At 46.1% G+C, this 13,273-nt stretch overlaps 1 long non-coding RNA gene across 1 annotated transcript in view; it reads right to left on the bottom strand.

The window, feature by feature from the left end:
* Positions 1-9,989, bottom strand: part of LOC135186196 (uncharacterized) — a 69,610-nt gene extending 59,621 nt beyond the window's left edge. The window contains exon 1 of the long non-coding RNA XR_010306755.1: positions 7,983-9,989. This is a non-coding gene — a long non-coding RNA (uncharacterized LOC135186196). The remainder of the gene's footprint in view (positions 1-7,982) is intronic.
* Positions 9,990-13,273: the final 3,284 nt, after the last annotated feature.

Raw genomic sequence — 13,273 nt, 5'->3', positions numbered from 1 at the left:
TTCATTTAATGTAAACAGTGTGTTTAGAAATGTATTTTCTGTGGCAGATCTGACATCACAACCAAATTCTTTAAAATAAAATGTTTAGAGGGAATCATGTGTCAGCTGCCTACCTCTGAAATGTATGGAATGGAATTAAGCAAGCCTTTTCCTAATTAAAAAATTAAAATGGATTCTGAACTTTATCTAAAGGTCACTTTGGGATGATTTCTAGACAGAAAAAATCTTGGCTTTCTGGCAGGACAGCTGTGAGGGAGTGTTCTATTCATTAGAACACAATTTGTCCAAGAAAATATGTTCCAAGTCCTAATCAATTTAGATGAAAACTTGCTGGACAGGGTTCAAGCAGGCTAGTTATGGAGTCTTATAAAGCCAAACCCACACGTCTCAGTGGGCAAGAGGCAAGATAATCTTAGCTTACAGTGGAATGTTTAAATTTATACAACTAAGACACTGACATAGGCACAAGGGTTGGCTCTTTTGTGGGTTTTTTTAACCAGAAACATGTGAAGAATTAGACTTTTTCAAGAGGGAATGTCTCTTTAAGATATAATCACTCATGGTGAGTGGACTGCAGCCAGATTCATCCTTGCTTTAGCATCTATAGCAAGATTTCTGGAAAAGAACAGCTTCCAATGCACTAGAAACATAGGTGTGCCTCCAAATGAAGGTCCTTGGCATCACAGGCTCTTGCAGAGTTTTATAATTCCCAGCTGTATAAGGATTTTTTAGGCTTTGGGTTTTTTTTAATGAACTGCTTCAGCAGTGGAAATTCAGCAATTTGGAGAAGCTGCTGCGCAGTTAGCCCTTGGGAAGGTGACACCATGCAGGGCATTGTTCAGCTGTTAAATGTTCTCTTTACGATGACACATCGCTACCGAGCACAGAAAACCACAGGATAACACAGCCCCAGCCTTCTGAGTGTTAATGGTAGCTATTTTAGAGTTTGCTTTTCTGTCATTCAGTCTGTGTCTCCATTATTGCAGCTAGTGCTTCAGACGGCAAAAGGGTACTTAACTTTCAAACAATGCATTTGCAGATCCACGCTAAAAATTCCCGTAGGGGTAAGACATACCCTGAACAATCATTAACCTGGGGAGTATTTAATTTCTTAACCTGAAATGTCTTTCTAACTTGCAAAGTCTTAGCCAGAGTTAATCTCCACCACAAAGTAAAATCAAGTGTGTTTCACAGCAGCCGTTGATGCCTGAACAAAGTGATCTCTGAAGTGATAGCTTACGTCTGCATCTTTGCCAGTGGATTCTTTGCTCTCCTGTATCCATCGCTGGTAAGTGACAAAGGCATCACTTCTCCCATCTCATCATTCTCTTCTAGCACTTGAAGGGCAGACTTCGGGGTGAGGGAGTAAAATGAAAAAAATCCTTCTAGCTGCAACTGGTCCTGTCTACACCACAAGACAGTCCCTAACTGGTTACTCACCAGTCATCTCCCATTCATGGACTAAGACCCCAGTCAGGAGTTGTCTTCTCATCATGACTGCTGTAATTTCAAGGTGCAGTGAAACACCCTCTCTGCTGGTCCTCCTCCTCTCTCAACCACCACCGTCCACAGCACCACTCATGCACCTGCATCTAGCCTCTTGACTTAATGAGAGATTTACCCACATGACTGGGGCTGGATGTGAAAGGAGCATACAGTACTGTTAAGCAACTTGTGGTTTAAGTCATAACCTCTGGAGATTCCTTAACTACTGTAAACGCCAGTGGTTCACTGTCCCATAGCCTCTTCCTTCCTTCATGCCCTGCTCTGCCAAGTTGGCCACCTGAGACTTTGCTCATTGCTGTTGTTTTCCCTGGCTCTTCTCACTTGTTTACTTAAAAATCTTTCCCTTCATTTGAATTTCTTGCAGGAGGGTCTTCTAAGGACACCTGCTTTGGTCAGAATTTCCTGTGAGTTAATAGGTAGCCCTTTTTTTTTATTGCATGTTTTGAAATAACAATGTAATAATTTCTTAATGTTTTTCCCCCAAACTCTGCTTTAAAACAAACCCTTTTCATACAGAAAGCAATGATTTTAAAGCCCCCGTTTAAAAGGCAGACTCTGTACAGAGGAGGGGAGGCGTGCTCTGGATGCAGCAGGACAGCCTGTCACCCAAGGGAAAACAGCCAACACGCTGCTGAAGCTGACTGCATATTTCAATTCTCAAAAAGCACTCGAGACTAAAACCACCTGTAAGTGAGTCTAACCTCTTGGGCTGATTTAGTAGGGCCTAGCGCAGGGTGTCCTGTCAAAAAGCACACTTATTTTCACAAGGCAAATGGATTAGTTTTTATGTGGCAGGGCTACAGCTTGTTGGGATGAACTCATTAAAACTTTGTGAAACAAACTGCAAGTGAGAGGTGCAATATTTCATTATTTAAACCCAGAGAATAGACAGGCGTCCTATGGAAAAGTGAGTCATATAGTCTGTGGTACATTCTGTTCATTCAGCTGTAATAAACACGAGTATTTGTTTGCTGAGCCTGTTAGCATCCAGCTACAAACTCAATTAGGAGGCTCAGTTCCTCGGCCCATTGCTGGGTTAGCGCGTGCATTGCCATTTGGTCATTCTGTTGTATAACAGCACCAGTCATGTCAGACTGCCATTCCAAAAAGGAAATAGCATCACTTTCCTTGTTTCTTTCAAATCCAACCCAAATTTCTATTAAAAACATCAAAGCCATAACCCTAATACTTTCCATGCTTTCTGAATGACTCATCTTCTAAAGAAACTGATGAGGAGTAAGTCACCACCAAAGTTCCTTAATTTCCTGGTCTAAGACTTTTAAGAATCTGATTGAAAAAAAGAATCAAGAAGCCACAAACCCACCTTCTCATAAAACCCTTCTCCATATTTTACATATCAGTGTTAATTTCTGGGCTACTAGTTTCAGTTGGTTTTCCAAGCTACATGCCAGAGATAGAATGGATTGGTAGTCTAGCTTTGTGATTGCAGAAGGTAAATTAGCAGATCCAATGTATTTATTGCTACCATTGTCAGAAGATGATGGCCAAGGGAATGACATTAAATGGGATGATGGTTGGCTGCATCTAAACTAGTAGTGAAAAAAGAGATCATCTAAACTAGTAGTGAAGTAAGAGATTGTGTGCTGGAGACAAAGGGACTTCTGGGAAGGAAGTTTCTCTGCAGTGTAAACAGCATTTTGGAAACCTGACTCTTGCCCAGTTTTAAGAATGGGCCAGGCCTCCAAATTTTTTAATGCTTGCTGCATTTCTCGTGACTGTAGATGGGGCGGGAGGAATTGCCGCTGACTTCAGCGGGAAGAGTTGGAGATTAGCCATGGGTTAGAGACTTGCAGAGTTATAGCTCGAATTGTTTCATCTACTTCCATAGAATCACTTGCTTATTACAATGCTTTGTCTAGTGCAGTAGTCCAGGAAGTGAGGTTACTATGCTGTGACATCTGAAACAAAGGACTGAAGACACTAAGTATCTACTGTCTGGCTCAGACAGGTAGACATTCCAACTTCTGGGGTGCATTATGGTATCCTTAAGGCTACTAATTTTGCTGACTTTTTTCCTTCCACCTTCTATCCAAGTCAAAGGGGCAGTGGGCATGCAGTTGCAGACTCTCTCTAGTGCAAGATGGAGCATGCACTGGAAAGCTGTGGAGTAACAGCATGAGACTGAAGGTAAAATGGCTACTTCAGTCCTCAAACTACATGTACCTTGCAGGCACTCAAGTAGGAAATAAGTCTTTTGTCCTTTTTACTATAGCAAATATCTAGTGATAGGTTTTGGGGTGCTTTCTGTTCTAATAATCTTTTCTAAAAATAAATTTATCTTCAGTGTATCCAATTACTGAAGTCTATTCCTCCTTTTAAGTCCCATATTGTAGGTATTTTTATCAGTCAAGGAAAACCTTTTGTTGTCTCTCCTCAGTGTCTCTTCATGCTGTTCTCTGCTGAAGTGGAGAAATACTTCAGAGGTATGTCAAATGCTTTCAGCATGCAGCCACATGAACAAGCCAATCTCATGGGCCAGTCCATCTCCGCGTTACCAGAAAGAAGTCTCCCATCACGCTGCAGCACCTCAGCTTATCTCTGGGTCACATGACACAGAAGGGAATTTCTTAACTATAAATGGTAAGTTTAATGAACCTGAGGGGTTTTAATCTTTAGATGTCTACAGCTATCCACAAAAAATAAAACACACAGTCCAGCATGATCTTTGATCACATTGGGTGATTCTGTGCTCCACAACGGCATGCTAGGAAAATAAATACATAGCACTGAAGTACTTGAGCGGGGCCAAGATCTCACTGTGTTCTCTGGCAGGAATGAATGGTTGGCATTGCATTTTTCTAGGTAAATTGCAAGAAGTTTATCTAGTGATAGAGCCTGTTGAATCCACAGCAACCTGAAGTCTTGTAACATCCCCTGCACACACCTGCCTGTGTTGTGAGTGGAAACACCATGTGTAGGAAATGGAGAATGACTTGATTTCTGCCATATAACCCTTACTTTTCTGTACTAGCAGCTGGATTCTTCCCATTGTGAAAACTGTCCCTCTGTGGACATGTGGTTGAAGTAATTTTTTTAATTGTATTTTATTTTTTAATCAGCTCTGCCTGGAGAAGAGGATGGTGTATGTGTATGGGTGCCTAGACCAAAGTAGGTCCCAGTCTTTGCTCTTGTTTGCTCTTGGTGAGGTATGGATGCTTAAAGGTGTTTGGTATGTGCTACTGCAAGAAATAGGTGTGCCAGCATGACATGGTATCTGTGGGTGCAGGAACATCTCTCTGAGAACTTTAATGTTAGGTTTACTGATGATAGTGCTCCAGTGAAAAAGCTTTTAGTCATTTCCCACCTCAAGTTTGTTTATCTGCAAAATGGGAATAGGCAGCTTCCTAGAGAAGCCAGAGCTACATTTTAAATTATTCACAGCTTTGGCATATCCTTGAGGAGGATATAAACTGTATATCTCTGAAGCTACATGTAGTTTAAGCATTAGGTGAGCCCCTTTTCCAAAGACACTACAGTATTCTCCTGGCCATATGTTTTGTGGCAAATGTGTGTTCAGCTTTTGGCATGCGGAATCTTAGCACCTAGACTCCATGACCCCTTTCTGTGAGCAGATCCAGATTTTTTGATCTGTGGAGCCTGTCTTACCAGGGGCTAGGAAGGTGCCTATTCTGTAAGCTGTGCTTTTGAGGCACAGAAAGCAGCGTCTAAGCAGACCTGGGCTCTAGAGCCTATCAGAGCACAGCCCTGATACACACAGGCAATGGCCTCCTCTCGGTATTGGCACTGTCCTTACCCAAGCCACATCTACACTGCACACAGGACCATTCACCACTGGGGCTGTGGGCACACTCAATGCTCCCAAACAGACTGAAGGAGTGGACGATCACCCTGTGCCTCACGGTAACAGCCTCTGATGCTTTACCATCACCTCCAAGGAGGCTGTGTGACATTTGAGCTTATGCTGGCTGCCCCAGCACAAAGAGGTCAAACAAATTGAATTGCTCTTCAAATGAGCTGGACACAGCTTTGATCGCTGTCCACTGGAGACCTGGTGTTTTAGTTGGAAAAATGCACGCCACGTTCCAGCCACCTCCTCTGGCCAGGGCAGCAGTGATGCCACTAGCAATGCATGTGCTCACTGAGCACTACTTAGCCAGAAAGTTAGCACTGAAGCATGTCGTCTATTGAGAACAATCTCAGCTTCACCAGGCCTAACTCTTGGAAATGTTAATTCCTTACTATTATCTTTACAAGTTCCAACAGAATAGTAAGCTGCAGTAAAGAGAAGGGATATGTTCAATTTAAGCAATGAGATTACTCTGTTCTGAATAAAGCCACTTTTATTAATAATTACCTCTCTGCCATGACTTTAAATTCAAACAGCTGGCCAGCCTCTGCTCTTTATTAATTTCCTTGGATCCTTTGGCACCAAGCCCTCAATTCCTGTGATGTAATGGTATAAAAAGTTGGCTCCTGTCTGAGCTTCCACCCACAAGTTCTAAATTTGGACCATGGCAAATTTCTGCCGATTCCAGAGAGAGGTTATGCTCAAGATGTGCTGATGCCTCCAGTCCCATTGTACTGCACCAAACAACTAGATTGTGTGCTTTTTATAACTGGGATCATAAATATGACTCAGATGCACATGTTGTCTATGTAAGCACTTGGGGTTGGCTATCACTTTATGGCACTGGGAAGAAGCCAAGCCAAATAAAAATTGTTTTGAGTAAATATTACATTTCTAGAGCATGAATAACTTTTCTCTGTAGCCAATGTGTCACTAATGGGAATAATGAAGAAGATGAAGTGGGGGGAAAGCAGTAACTAAATCATCCCACTAAGGACAGTCTGCAGCAAGACCTGTTGTTTCGACGTGTCTGGGGTGTAATATCCCAGATAACTCATAACACACCTCAGAAAGGCCACAACCAATGGAAATAAAAATAGCTATATAGTTCAGCACCATCCTGCTGCACATCCCTCTCTTGGGTGGGAGCTCCTCCACTGGTATGTAAAACAGGCAACCAAAGAACTAACTGTCTTGTCTCTCCCGTTCCCAAATGTGCAAAGGCTCAAGCATGTGGATTGCTCCATAGAGATCAGTGTTGCTACTCACATGCTCGGTGCTAAGCATGTGCACATGTCTGTGCAGGACCTGGGCCAAAAGGAAGGATGAGTTTTTCATCCCGCGACTTTGGGACCCCAGGGGATGTCTGCATTGCAGAACAGGGGGAAACGGAAAACAAGCCCACATGCAGCTTTGCACTGCAGCACCAGAAGGCAAAACAGCTTATCAGCAGCTCTCAAGGACATCAATGTGCTGTCCCGCCACCAGCATACCCCACTGCAGGCCTAGTTTGTCATGACTGCTGGTTCTGCTCCAACTCTTTCAGCAATTTGCTATGTCTTAACATCCCCCCATTCCCCCAAAACACCAATTGCTTCTATCCTTGAGCAGCACTTAGTGAGCATCTTAGAAGTGCTTGATCTACCTGAAATGCAAAGGGATAAAAGCAACGCTGTTTTCTAAGAAGTTATCAGGAAACATTCCTTGGCAAAAGGAATCTTCAAGTCTCCTAGAAGCAGTAGCCAGATAGAAATAGCAACTGAGAGTCTAGCTTTGCAAGTTAGTAGTGGCTTTCCTATTTTCCTTATGGGCAGGTAATCCTGAGCATTGTGCATTCCTGTGAACTTTTGCATAGCAATAAGTGCTTTCCTGAATTTTGCTGTCTTTTCCTTTTTTATAGGTGTCTCTGGCATAGCAGGAAGAAAACCTGGCTTTAAAAGAGGAGTTCAGACAGGAAGCAACCATGTTTCAGGATTTCTGAGTCAAACAGGAGAGCATCCGGCTGTTCAAAGTGCATATTTCAGAGATCCCTAAAGCATTTGGGTACGCACTTAGAGCAGGTGAGTGGGAAGGCGTCAAGAGCACTTAACATTCTCATGTACCAGCTGTCCCTATCAGAAGCGTTTGAAGAGCCTTTCTGTGCAGTGGGCTGGATTAGAGCTTGCAGATAAAAGGTTTTAAGTGCTATGCGCCCTGCAATAATGACATGACAGCCAACGTCACATCAGCAGACCTGCACCTCCAGGGACTTGTGCTGAGAAATCAGTGCTGATTTGCCCAGCTAAGTCAGCTTTGTGTATCCAGGATCTGGGTGATAAGTTGTTTTTCCATGCCTTTCAATGCCAGTGGTCATTTTCTGCCAGGAGAGTGGCCCAAGCAGCATATAAGGGACTGACTCCTTCCCCTTTGTAATATATTTTACAGTTCAGAGAAACTTTTAACACAAGGAAGTGGTTTTTACAAATTAGAGCTTCTAAATTGTTTAAACAGATGAAAATCCTAATTGCCTTTTAGACAAGAAATGTACAGTGAAGAAAACATTTTGGATTGCAGAATAAAACTGAGAGCTAAGGACTGGTTTCCAAGACCAAAAACTTGTACTTACAAGTTTAACACAAATACTAGTCAACAAGTGATTTTCACTCACCTGAAAGAATTGTTGCTCTGAGTTGCAGATCTTAAGCTCTGAAAACTCTCCAGAGATGCAATGTCCAGGTCAGTCATGTTTAGCTGTATCTTGGGATGTTTCTGGTCCTTCACATGCACCTGAGATTGATCCAGCTTACTGAATTACTGATGATGAAAGAAGGCTTGGCTGGAGTGTAGTGTGACTTTATGACTACTGTCTTTTCCTGACACTTTGCAAGCAGCCATGTGGTGCTTTAGCTTCAGTTAGACAGCTAAAGGCTGCTTCAATTTGCAGACACCCAGAAGGTTTTCAGACCACCAAGGATCGTGTATGAAGGTGGAAGAGCTGGACATGCCCCTGCAAGTGGCTAGGCGGGGGCTCTAGGCATGCAGAGGTTGCCCTGGTATATATGGTCCTTTCCAAGTCCTCATGTAGCAATCGCAGGTTTACACCTTGTGGATGTATTTTCAGTTTGTCATGGTATCAGTTAAAGACCTGTCTCTTCAGGGACAGATGTGTATTTTGCAGATGTTAGTCTCGTGTATGAGTGTTGGGCTTTTTTTGTTGTTGTTAGTTTTTTTAATGGAGAGTATCACTCATGTTTCATCAATGGGCAGCTGAAGCACGAGGAGGTTAAGGGACCTGACAAAGGTGATAGCAAGTCAAATTATGTGGAATTTTGTAGCTCTGAAATATCATCTTTCTAAAACAGGAAACTCTCTGAGGAGTAGTAGGTTTTCATTAAAACAACAGTGCAATCCTGTCGATCTTGATCTATCAGGAAGGGGAGGAATTTAGAAAATGTGATTTAGCTTAGTCTCTCTTAAACTAAACCACCAGGTTCACGTTCCTATGGAGAAACAAATACCCTGCAGGCATCCCGGTGTCTTTGATTTATTTTTGGAAGTTAAAAACTCCCCCTTTTGGTGTCTGAGCTGGGGGGGGGGGGGAAGTGCCTTTTGTAGGCCAACAAAAGGTTTCTGGAGACAAAAACCTTCAGTCCCACTTCTCAAGAGCTTGACATGAGTAGCTGATGTAATGTAACCCAATGTAGCCTCCTTTACATTTCAAAACTGGATTAAAGTTCGTTGAGGGAAAATGTTACTCAACGGAGAAACCGTCTGCCTGATTAGTGTTAGGCCTTCGCAGCTGTGGGTGCAGACTCGGGTTTCTGTCAGGGTAACCATGAGGCCCAGAGCCCAGGTGGGAGGGACGCGGTGCATGGCTGCTCCGCTGTTAGATGGGAGCCCACCAAGCTTCGACGTTTGGGGATGCTGATAGACTTGCCTTTCGTGTTCTTACTTTTCTTTGGTGATAAGTCATCCCGGTCCGAGGAGAGGTCTCGGCGTCGTGGTGCGTGTGCTTTCCTTCACGGGAGGCGCGGGATCTTCCTCTCGCAGCAGCAGTGTGTTGCTGCACGTACGCAATGAGGCGGCGCCGGGCGCGCTACCAGCTCATCCCTGAACACCCGTGTGCCTCACCGTAGACGTGTGCGAGGATGCGGCTCCGAGCGGACTCGGCAGACGTGCCTGAGGACGCGCCGCCTCAGCCGGCGGCTGGGCCGAGCGGCGGTGTCCGGCTGCCACCTGCCGTCAGGGCCCGGCGGGCGCCATCTCGCCTCACGCCGGCGCGCGGCACGGCAGGCGAGTGGCCGCCTCTGGGCCGCGTCCAAGCCGTGAGCAAGCCCTGCCCGGACTGCCCCGGCCCCCCGCCGCGCCATCTCCCGCGTTCCTGCGGCGGAGCTGGTATTTGGTATTGTTCTCCCCGTCTCCGGGGGAGCAGCTGCCGCGGCCCGGCCGGCCTGCGGGGCCACAGCCGGCGGAGGAAGCCTGGGCTGCGGCCCCGGCACTAGCCGGGGGCCTTGGAAAAAGCGCGTCAGGCGTCTCGCTCAGCTTCGGCACTCGGGGGGCCGGAGCGGAGCGGGAGAGGCAACATCAAAATGCGAGCAGAACGGAGAGCTGGAAGCGCAGCGAGCGGCAGCGGGCCCGGTGCACGCTGCCCTGGCTTGCGGGTGTGTAGCGGTGCCGGTGCGGCGAGCGCGCAGAAGCACGCGCAGGCAGGCCGGGTCAGGCGGACGAGGCGCAGCTGTGCTGCCCCTCAGGTGAGGGCTGGGTGCGCACAGCTAGCTCCCAGGTGCCCCGCGGGCTAGCAACGACCCCCTGGGGCGTCACGCAGCCCTCGCGGGCTAAAGCCAAACAGCAAATGCAGAAGGTGCCACCTGCACCCCGCGAATAGCTCCGTGAGGGGCCCTGTGTGTGAGCAGGCTGTGCCCGCCCCAGCGTTTCCCGCCTGCTCTGGGAAGCGGCGGTCCCCTGCTGACAGTTTGCAGGCAGGGAGAAGCGGGGGAGTGCTTCTCCATCGCAGGCAGCCGCGATCAGCTTCACAGCCTGAACAAAGCAAAATGACCCAATGCGTCTGTGGCAAAGTAAACACTGGTGAAACAAAAAGCTGCTCCAAATGCAGTGTTTCGGTCCCCTCTATGACACGATAGGGACTTTCTAAATAGATTTTGAAGTGTTGGGATTTTTTTTTCGTTTCTCAGTCAGAACAAAGGGCCTGGAAGGAGCCGGGCACTCTGCTGGGCGTGAGTGCACAAGCCTCCTTGGAGTGCAAAGAGAAATCCCCATGAGCTGGTAGGCATTGAGACAGCTAATAAATATGCCAGCACGCAGGAAGCCCAGACTGCTTTTGAACCTGTCTCATGTCAATGCTTGACTTTTTAATCTCATCTGAGATGCAAACATGTCCACATGAGACTTCGTTGGTAAAATTAGGTGAAAGGACACAGGTGCCTTGTGCAACTGTAGGTGAGAGCAGTCAGCACAGACCTGCACGAATCATGCTCTAAAAACACCTTAGCAGGGTCTCTGTGGTGAAACCTGCATTGCCTGAGCAAATCACTATGTGTGCTCAGAAACAGGTGACAGCAGGAATAGTGGCAGGTGAGCCTTTGCACAAAGATTTAGGCCCGGGTCCTGTTAAAGCTGTTTGTGTGCTGTAGCCAGTGTAAGTAGCTCTATTAATTAGCAATGATATTAATAACAGCCTATAAAACTGGTGCTAAAGCAATTTTCTTTGGCAGGCAGAGTGAGCAATTAGCACACTGACTGATGTAGAGAAGGTTATTTTGGGAGTTTCTTTTATTTACTAAGATATTAAAAATAATGGGTAAATGTAAGTGGTGTTGTGCTGGGCTTTATGATTCATTTTTTATCCACATTCTGCCCAGTCTGTCATGGGCTTTCCTCTGGTCAACTGCTCTTAGCCTTTTACATTACCTCTGTCAATTAGGCTAAAATACAGAAATAAAGGGGAATGAGGGGCTCTTGTCAAGCAGGTTTTCTGGTATTGTGCTTGTAGGTGTTACGGGCTGCCCAGGGAGGTGGTGGAGGCACCGTCCCTGGGGGTCTTCAAGAAAAGACTGGATGAGGCACTTAGTGCCATGGTCTAGTTGATTGGTTAGGGCTGGGTGATAGGTTGGACTGGATGATCTTGGAGGTCTCTTCCAACCTGGTTGATTCTATGATTCTATGATTCTATGAAAAACTACCTCAGTGACTTTCCCTCTCAAAGCTTTCCAGGATGTTTTTATTTTATTTTTTGCATCACACCACCCCAATTTAATTTCCTTTAGGAGGTGAGGAGTAGCTGCCTTCTTCCAAATATTTGTTCATCTTTAAGTAAGTGTTAAAACAACCACTGGCCTTTCAATATTTTTGAAGTATGTGTACTTTTGACTCGCCTAGAAAGTCAGTTTGTAAAATGGAGCATTTCTGCATTGCATCCAAGAGTTTCTAAATTGTTGGAGGTTCATGGTGACTTGCATGTGTATGCAGGTCACAGTTCATGCAGTGTCATAAACTTTGTGTTTTATTTCAGAACTCAGGGCCACACTAGCAGTAACAAGAGTGGCTGCTCACCCTGCTCCAGCTGTGTCAGACCACAGGCTGATCTCTACATTTTTTGTTATTGTTTTCCACCCTGCCCCACCCCTTGCCCTGCCATGCCGCTGAAGGGGTGAGTCTGGGTCCTGCTTTCAAAAGTGGAAAGTACGTGTGAGCTGGCACATTGCACACCGTTTTCTCAGCCTCATTCGTGCAGCCTTGGAGTTTTTTTATCCTGAGAGTCATTGAGCACCATTTCAGGAGGAAGGAGGACAGGATGGAGTCAAGGATGAGGTATGTACACAAGGCACTTAGGACAACACTATTTACAGGCAGGTAACCTACCTTACACATGTCGTCTTGCTCTGCTTTACCCCTGTTAAGAAAGCCATACGTCAGACCAAGTTTTGTGCTGCAGCTGAGGCCTGGCTGGCTGATGTATCCCACTGTACACATCCTTCTGTGGTGCAGTGTTTGGGAATTGTTTCTTGGTTGTTTAATTTTTTTTAATATGCCTGAATCATCCTTAAGGGTCTGAGCATAAATGTATCCAAGGCCAGTGGTATCACTCATATTGTAAAATCCTTTTTCCCTAGGCTTCTGGCCACCTCTGGGATCAGACACACTGAGCTGAGACCACAGAAGAACCTAAGTGGCTCATGAACTCAACAGCAACAACGTGCTGCAACGGCAGGGAGTTAACGGTAATGCGACGCGAAACCTGCATTGTTCCAGCCTTTGTACGCCACTGGAAGCGGCTGCTGAGCGGTGGTCTTCGTTGTCTCAGACAGGACCACAGGGTGAGTCAATCCGGTTAACCCCGCAAGCTGGGGCAGCCGGGCGCTTAGATGCTGAGCAGCCGCCAGATGGCACCTGGAGCCCAGGGACGAAACTGGCCCCAGGGCCTCACTTTTATCACCCAGGCGTTGCCGCCACTGCCCCCGCCCCGACCAGAGGGTCCAAGGCCCAGGTGGGTGCAACCAGGCGGGAGAGGCCGGAGTTTCCAGACTGCCTCGAAAAGGTGTAAAACCCACACGAAGAGAGGCGCCAGTAGCAAATAACCAGCATAGCAGACAGAGCTGGGAGTTCCCCAGCCAATGAATATGGAACTAAACCCCTTGGTGTTCTGGCATATACCAACCACCATAGCTTTATGGCACATTAAACTTCCCCTCTCCTGTGCCCAGCAAATAATGACCTCCCTCCTAATGGTATCTAGACCTTATGGCTATCCCCTTTCTTGGCCACACACTGGTTTGCTCAACAATTGTTTACTTAGCTGCTTCACACATTTGAGATTTAGAAAAGCAGCAGGGTTGTTTTCAGTTCACTTTTAAGGAACTGGATGGTGCAGTTCTTGTTCCAGAAGGCCTAAAGAGCCTCGTTGGTTTCTTGGAGTAAGCGGTATAATCTTTGGGCTCACCA

This window comes from Pogoniulus pusillus, chromosome 24 (genome assembly GCF_015220805.1).
Source record: "Pogoniulus pusillus isolate bPogPus1 chromosome 24, bPogPus1.pri, whole genome shotgun sequence".
NCBI lineage: Eukaryota > Metazoa > Chordata > Aves > Piciformes > Lybiidae > Pogoniulus > Pogoniulus pusillus.
Note: the sequence above shows the minus strand (reverse complement) of the source record. Positions and strands in the feature narration are given on the sequence as shown.